General features: G+C 35.9%; 1 long non-coding RNA gene across 1 annotated transcript; it reads left to right on the top strand.

Moving 5' to 3' along the window:
• The first annotated feature begins 4,516 nt into the window (after positions 1–4,516).
• Positions 4,517–8,313, top strand: LOC109364108. Its single transcript, XR_002110122.1, has 3 exons — positions 4,517–4,615; positions 5,746–5,815; positions 8,179–8,313. It is a non-coding gene; the product is annotated as an uncharacterized LOC109364108 (long non-coding RNA).
• The last annotated feature ends 167 nt before the right edge of the window (positions 8,314–8,480 follow it).

The raw sequence follows: 8,480 nt of genomic DNA, 5'->3' as shown, positions 1-8,480 counted from the left end.
TTTTTTTTTCTAAAATGCAGGTGCTTTTCTTCTCAAAGAGGAAAAAGAATCCATACCTGTGATATTTCAGGTAGTGTGGTGATCACCTGTGAATATGACTTCAGGAGTCTCCCTCTGTCCTGGTTTCAGCTGAGACAGAGCTGATTTTCTTCATATTGTCTGATATGATCCTGTAATTTGGCTTTAGGCGAAGAACAGTGTTGATAATGCACTGATATTTTAGTTGCTGCTGAGCAGTACTGCACAGAGCCAGGGGTGTTTATGTTCCTGTGCTTCTCATGCTGTCCTGCCAGTAAGGGGGGCACGAGATGCTGAGAGAGGACAGAATCAGGACAGCCAATCTAAACGGGTCGAAGGCATATTCCATACTTTATGACAGGTGATAAAACTGTAAAACTGCAGAGAGTTGGCAAGGGGACTGGCTGGGCATCAGTCAGTAGGTGGTAAGAAATTGCATTATGCATCACTTGTTTGGCGAATGTCTATATGTCTGTCTGTATACATACATACATATAGAAATATATATATACATGGAAAAATTATATACATATAATCATCATTACTGTTATTTCTTTCAATGTAAGAGTTCTACTTCATTTTTTTTCTTCCCGATTCTCTTCCTCTATCTGGCTGGGTGGAGGGAGGGAGGGAAGGAACTGCAGTGTTTAGATGCCTGCAGGGTTAAATCACAGCACTCTCCCTTCCTGAGTGACTGAGTCTTGCTACCCTCTTCCATTTACTGCTGTCCTCTAGCTCTTTTAGTTTTCACTGTCTAATGTTCTGTCAAAGCCACACTTCTTCATCCAAGTGGAAACAATCGTGAAGACAATGTACAAAATAAGTTTATTGTTAAAGAGTGGGTTTAGGAATAAACCTTATTAAAAAGATATCTCGGAGGAAGGATGTGTGCAGGAAACATTTTAAAGTCTAGTGCATTATTAAAGTGAAATCTACTGTAAAATGTTGTCCACCCATTGCCAGCAGGCTCAGTGCTATAAAACACTGCTTTACACTTAGTATGAAATGTGAAGACCCCTACAAGCTTCTGTGTAATTAGGATGTTGGTACTCACCTGTGGAAAGTAATCATATGCAACGCATTTCATATCTATTTTCATCTTAAGCCCAAACATTGGTGTATGTCTTTAGAAAACATAGATATAGGTAGAACATGTAATTTTTCTGACACTGTGCACTGAAGTTAGTTATTTCCAGCTTTTACCTGTTTCTCGGGAGAGATTTTATTCTTATTTTTAACAGCTTAGAATAAAAACAAAACAAACAACAACAACAACAACAAAAACCTGAAAAACAGAGGGATAGGAATGTTTTGAATTAAGGTTGTTTTTTGAATGAGTGCAGTATACTCCTTTGAGGGAGATGATGATGAAATCATGTTCATGTGGATGGGGAAAATATGGTTACAGGACAAATGTTTCTTTATGTCCTGCTCTGTAAAGATTGTGGTACAGCATTGCCTGAAAACATGTAAATTTAAATTAACTTCAGAATATAGTGCCAGAGAGCCTCCTGAGAGCCTCAGGTAATTTTTGCTATTTGTAGCATAAATAATTTGTTTCATAATGAAAAGAATGAAGTTCTGCAGTAGGTTCACAGATCCTGAGAGCATGCCTGACAAAATGTGCTTAACAACTAAGGGTGATACATTCAGAACAAAGGAATGTGAAGCCATTGCAAAGACTTGATAATGTTTTCTTAATTTATCTAGAGGCTACAGGATGCAGACATGGTATTCTTCAGACCCTTTACATTGTGTAGTTAGTGAATGTTTACACTTGAAGTTTATTACATATTGTGATGCTGTACCTGATTGATTTTTTTGTTGTTGCTTTGTTTTGTTTTTATGTGTGTGTGTGCGTGCTTATCCCCATTGGGAGGATCAGATTATACTTTTCTAATTATGATGGTTTTGAAAAATAATTGATGGCTTCAGTTATACTAGAATTTTATGTGTTAAGATTGTAAAAAAAAGAAAAGGTACGAGGATAGCAGTGATTTTGTTTAAACAAGATGATTTTCATTTCCAACAGTTGATTTCTTTCCCTTGCCTATGGATGTCTATAGAAGTATATAAAAATTGTTATTTCATTTGAATTCCTACAAAACAAGATGGTTTGAAATGGTTTGTATCTTTTAATTGAGAGGCCCCACTAGAGAAAAGGCTTCCTGTATGTTTGCTGTGCTTCTTATGAATAATGTTCTTTGAAGCCTGTGCCAGAAAAGTGTTGAGTTTATGTTGTCCAGACAACAGAGAAAGTGTAATTGCAAGCTTAAAATGGTCTAGGGTACTACACTTGTTTTTCTTAGTTAGTCTTGTTATTAAATAGAACTGTTTGTGAACAAGGTTTCCACAAAACACATTCAGGCACTGGAAGCTGTTATGAACAACTGATAGAATCTGTTATATTTTATGCATAGGCCTACTTTGGTGAGAAAAATAGTTACCGGAAGGAACAAACAAACACTTTTACTTTTCTATGTGTTGTTGTTTACTGATTGCTCATTCTCAGTATCTATACTTAGACTTAAAGAGATGGTTAAAAAGAAGTTATGGCAAGAGGAAATCTCAAAGGTGAAGTGTAGTTGCCTATTTATTAGTATAGTGCGCTAATTTGATTCCTTGAAGCATCAGCGCTGACAGTCTACCTGGAAACATTCATTATTATTAATGTAAGTCAGAACTCGTTGAAATTTAGATGAGATTTGTGACTTTTTTTCTTTGTGAGATGGCTAGGCTGCTTGTAATTGCTTTAATAAGTTGTTCAGTAAAGCATACAAACGTGCACATAAACACACAGACACATACACAAAAGTACATGGAAGTGTAAGCTCTCAGGCAAAGCTCTATCTGACAAGTTAGAAGGCAAAATATTTGAAGAGTTGTCTTCATTTTTTGTTAGCTTTACCACTGACCTTTATTGCAGTCCACAGGCAAGACTGAAATGTTGGCACAGACAAATTGAATATCGCCTTTCCTTTTGTGATCTGGCAGAACTCCTAAATTGTTAAGAAATTAGACTTGACAGCTTGTGTTATTAATTGGAGAACAATCTAACCATATTATGACTAACTTCAATCTAATGCCCCACATCAATTGGCTCTTGTCATCCTCTGAGGATGCATCGCTCTGTTTTCTTTTGTGCTATTGCTCAAGATTTCAGGAAATGTTATTGTAGGAGTATAGAAAATAGGGCCAACAAGGCTTTACAGCAATTCTTTTCCAATGTGGTATGTGCTTCATATAATTTTATATAATTAAGTAATACCCAAGAATGTGGTAAATTAAAAAAGGTTTGTTGGCAGACCTAAGGTGAATGCCTTTTGAATAGCCTGCTCTGTAACTGTTGTTACTCATTCCAGGCGATGTGTTTTCTGACATTGACCAGGGCCACTTCCAACTGTCAAAGATACAAAGGCCAAGTATTTCCTATATTCATGTGCCAGGTTTTTAGTAAAATACATTGATCACATAATAATTGATCACATGGAACTATATTATTTCCTAAATGTTACATTTATTATGTTAATGGTGTAATAATTTTCACCGTTGAAAGGCATTTGGCCTAAGTATTGTCTCTGAAGTACTGCTTATTGTCACCCTAAATAAATGAGTAGTGTATTTTACAAGTTCAGTAAGAAGCAGCTGCATAGGTTTAACTAGATCTAACTTGAAATTTGGTCTCTAATGTAAATATAATTTTCCACTACTATAACTGTTATTTAGTATCAATTAACATCGGTTACAATGGCTCCTTTGTGGAAAGTTTTTTTAAAAAGCCTTTTGACAGCTTTTAATTTACCTTAAAGTAGCGTAATAATTTTGTGCAATTCACATTTGGCAACCTTAATTTTCTACTTCTAAAGGCTGGTGATTGTTACATTTTTGACTCTGTTGAAAGAGCTTCATTAATAAAGGATGATACTCTAATTTGTTTAATTGCATTGAGAACAACTTCATTAAAGTTGTTATCCTGTAATTTTTCAGATGAAAGTAAGGTTCTGCTTCCCACCAAAGTTTCTTTCATAATGAACTAACTTCAATATTCGTGTGTCATGAAGACGCTAGACAGGTCTTAGCAAAGAAATTAGTGGTACCTCAAAGCTGCTATTCACTCTAGCTTTTGCCTGGAGGAACTGTGGATGCTCCATTCCTGGAGATGTTCAAGCTGGATGTTGCTTTGGGCAGCCTAACCTAGAGGATGGTGTTCCTGTTCCTTCCCATTGTAGGGGGGTCGCAACTAGATGGTCTTTCAGTTCCCTTTCAACACAAACAATTTTATAATTCTAGTGGTACGTGAAGGGAGGAGATGCTCTCCACAGATAGTAATAATTAGCCCCTTTCCAATTGCCTCTTTCCACTGTTCACTCCAGCTGCCTTCTATGTGGCAGTGAATTTACATTAACCTCCATTTTCTCCCCTGCTTCCCTGTTGGCCCTTCAACCAGCACTGTGTATTTCACTGTAAACTCCCTGGAGGCCACCTCTGGAATGGCATCTATGACATCACAGCCACTGACAGTAAATTCAACTTCCTTTTTTCAGCTTGAGTGGATTGGGCTTGCAGGTTGCTAGCTGAGGTGTCATGGCCCTGAAAGGTACTGCCTTCAGATCTGGAGTTTATTCTTGTTTGGCAAGATATCTTAAGCTGTTTTTATTGTTGATTTATTTCTGATTGTTGCTTCCTTTGTTGCAATCTACCTTCATTTGTATAATCACATACCTTTTTATACAATCTTGGTGCAGAGTATTGGGAAAGAATTTTTATGATAATGATATGCAGTATTAAAATAAAACTTGTTTTCTTTCTCTTCAGTTAAACTCTTGCACAATTTGTATATGCCTCTTCACTAATGTTACTTGCTGATGTAGAAGATGTAGAAAAGATTGACTTTGCCATTCGTCTCATACTGTGGACTTCTGGCCAGTTCACACATACAGCAAATATGGGATTTGATAGTGGAAATGCTGAAGCCATACAAACATAGGAATCTAAAATACAGCAGCCACATCGTTAATTATTTCTCAGTTTTATCTACATTCACAGTATATACAATACATTTGTATTTCTTGTCTTTTTCCTAGTGAAGGAAAATATTTAACATGAAAGAAAAGTCTTCCAGAAAACCTGGCCTGTCACTCTGGGGGCTTTTGTCTGTTTAATATTGGGATCATCCCTGCTGGAAGTTGCTGAGAGAATACTATCACAATTACTCTTGTCATGTTACTTTTAAAAAGCAAGGGAAAAGAATGTTTCTGAGCTCTGTAAGATGCATCATGTGTTGAAGAAGCACAGTAGCATTTTTTGTTGTTTACTTTGAAAGTTTTCAGATGTATTTTTTTTTAAGTGAATGAATCTGTTATGCGAGAATTTCTTTAAAATTACACTTCAAGCAAATGAACCTACTGACAAATTCTAAGAAATATGTTACTTCCCTGCTGTCAAATTTTATTGAAGCTGGATCTTTCTGTCACCAGAATATGTTTTTACTCCCATTAAGCAGTTCATTATTTTATCATGTACCAAGGCACCTCACATTTTGTTAGTTTATTCTGGACTTTGGCAGCTTGTCTGTACAAAAACATAACTTTTATTTGGTTGATTGTAGAGTTTATTATCAAAGAGCTAGTAAAACAAATTTTGAATAGTTTGATAATCTATAGTTTTAAGTAATTTTGCTGGTTTCTACAAGCCCAGCTAACCTCTCATTTTTCTTTGCTTCTGAAGGCTGCCTTGTATCGGCTTAGTGGGGATTGGAATCCTTTACATCTTGATCCAAGTTTTGCTGCACTGGGAGGTGAGTTGAGGGATCCTGTTGTATTTATATTTGGATAAAGGATGATGCAAATGTATTTTTATTTTTTTCATTTTATCAGTAAATGTGTAAGAGGCTAGGAAAAGCAGGTTTTTTTCATAGGTGTCCTTAAAGTCACCCTTAGACATCTTCAAAGTTGTGTGTGGTGCCTCACTTAGAAGCATTGCTTCATGTACATGGGAATGCTTGGAATATTGCTCACATTCTTATCTACAGTCAAGTCAATAAGGAAGTCAATCTTTTGTTTAATTCTCCTGCTGGAGTTTGTATGTTTCCACCTTCCCATCTGTTCAATCTCTGTTTTCATAAGCAGAAATAATTCAATTAACTATCTTTGGAGGGAATTACATAAACTGTTTGATAGATCATTCTTTCCATCTAAATGATTTTGAGATCATGTTAGTGTTGGTGTAGCTTTTTCTGCTTCTGTGTAGTCTTCTCAACTCCAATAAATGACAAGAGGGCAGAGTGGAGTATGATTTACTTGTAAAGTTGGGTACCTAGACCTCTTGGTAACACAGTAGGTTGGCCATTTATATAGTGCTGCATTAGAAAGTCCTTGCAGGAGGAGTAAAATTCTTCAGCATACAAAGAGCACTGGTACTTAGAGTGAAAATCAAAATTTACTCTGTACATGAATCTGAATACTTAAGAGCAATGCTGGTTTTTAAAACTGTGGCAGTTTCCTACTCAAATCTCTATGCCAGATTTATGTTTAAATGAAAAAGAATATTATTGAAGAGGTCTTTCAGATGTATTTATTCTAGTTATACAGAAACTTTCCTAGGATGCATTAAATTTCATTCTTGTCTTTTAAATTGACTACTCTTACCTGTGTGCACTGGAAGGAAGCATAAACCTTAATGCACTCAGGTGATTCCAAGATTACTGTTAAGCCTTCTTGCAGATAGGTAATGTTTCAGGGAAGATACCGGTGGTAAACATGTTGATATCTTTGTGTTTTTATTCCTGTAGCATTTGAATACACCTAAGATATTGAAATATGAAAACATTTATTTTCCTTTCATCTTAGTCTAGGTAAAAAGTCATTTGATTACCTTAGGGTTTTTTCTTTGAGTGTGTATTTTTTGTCATGTCTCTCTCTCATGTCTTGTCATTCTGACTCCTGGTAGTCTTGTCTTCCCTTTAGGCTCTGTCTTAGACTTCCTGTCTTTCCCTACATCAAATGCTAGTGGCTTTTTTGTCTCAGTTTTGAAAGTGGTGTCTTATCTCTTCTGTCTCTCCTCAGGCCAGTCTTTCTCCTGTCTCCTTTACGTGTATATATTCACATTATTATTTATTCTCTCTTTTTTTGTTTTTCTCCTAGTTTTCTCCTAGTTGTTGTCCCTTGAGACAACTTTTCATGATGTGTAGATGCTGTGAGGAGTTGTTCATAGAACTGAGGAAAAACAGATTCTGACAGTTGAGAGTGGCAGATGAGTTCCAGGCAAAGCATCTATTTTCAGAGCCAGGGCTGGACAGACCTCACAACCTCTCCATGAGCTGTTACAGGGATGATCAATTATTGTTCACAATAGCCCAGTGAGGTCAGAACAACCTACTAAGGAATCAGAATGTACGCAGTGCAAGCTGTATTTTTATAACTTAATGACTGTGCTTTAGCACATGTCAGGCTGACTTTTAAAGGCTTATTTTGTCAGACTTGGCAGGACTGGGAGGAGATTAATTACTAATATAAAGTTTATCTTCTTCCATGATCCAGCTTTTTCTGCAAAGTTTGATGCTTCAAGGAAGCCTGAGCAAAATGTCAATATGAACAGGACATTGTAACTTTTATTTTCTTCATCTCATTCTGAATGTCTGAACCCTTTTGAGTACTTTTTCTTCTTTTTCCATCCCAAACAAGCTAAAGCTGTTGTGTACTAATAAAAATATTCAATACACAAACTGTGTATAAATATGAAGATGTTTGACAACTATTAATAGGAATTCAAAATGTGAAGCATTTTGTGTATGTGTGTCACCACTTTTCAGTTTGTACTGTACCCCTTGGTATTAATGTGCAGACATCCTTGTAATGATGTATCTGGTCTGCCTGTTCACGTGTAATAACACAGATAATCTTATTTTCATTTGATCACCAGTTCAGACACTGGCTCACTCTGCTTATATGGTGTTGAAGCTTCAGTTCTCAGTGAACTTCTTCTTTTGTCTTGAGGTACTAATAAGTAGTTACAGATGCTTTTTCAGTAAGATAATCCTTTTATTAGACTAATTTAAGAATATCACTGGAATAAAATGCTCCAGCTAAAACACAAATACCTGTAGTAGAAACATATGAACTCCTAATGTTACAATCACTAAAGTGTTATTTTTTGAAATAGGATTTCAGAAGCCAATACTTCACGGACTATGCACCTTTGGGTTTGCTGCTAGAAACGTCTTGAAGCAGTTTGCAAACAATGATGTGACTAGATTCAAGGCAATCAAGGTCTGTAAGTTTGTTATTAGCCATTAATTTTCTTGATTTTCTGATTTTAGGCATTATTTAGGGTGGAGATAGGATTTTCATCATCATGACTGCCACTTACTTAATATTGTGTGCATTTTAATGCCTCTGTCTACTATGTTTCCTTAAATATTTATATGCTTTGCATCACTATTTGATTCATTTTCTTTTTTTTTT

This window comes from Meleagris gallopavo, chromosome Z (genome assembly GCF_000146605.3).
Source record: "Meleagris gallopavo isolate NT-WF06-2002-E0010 breed Aviagen turkey brand Nicholas breeding stock chromosome Z, Turkey_5.1, whole genome shotgun sequence".
Classification (NCBI taxonomy): Eukaryota; Metazoa; Chordata; class Aves; order Galliformes; family Phasianidae; genus Meleagris; species Meleagris gallopavo.
The sequence above is the reverse complement of the archived record's forward strand: the minus strand, read 5'-3'. Positions and strand labels throughout refer to the sequence as shown.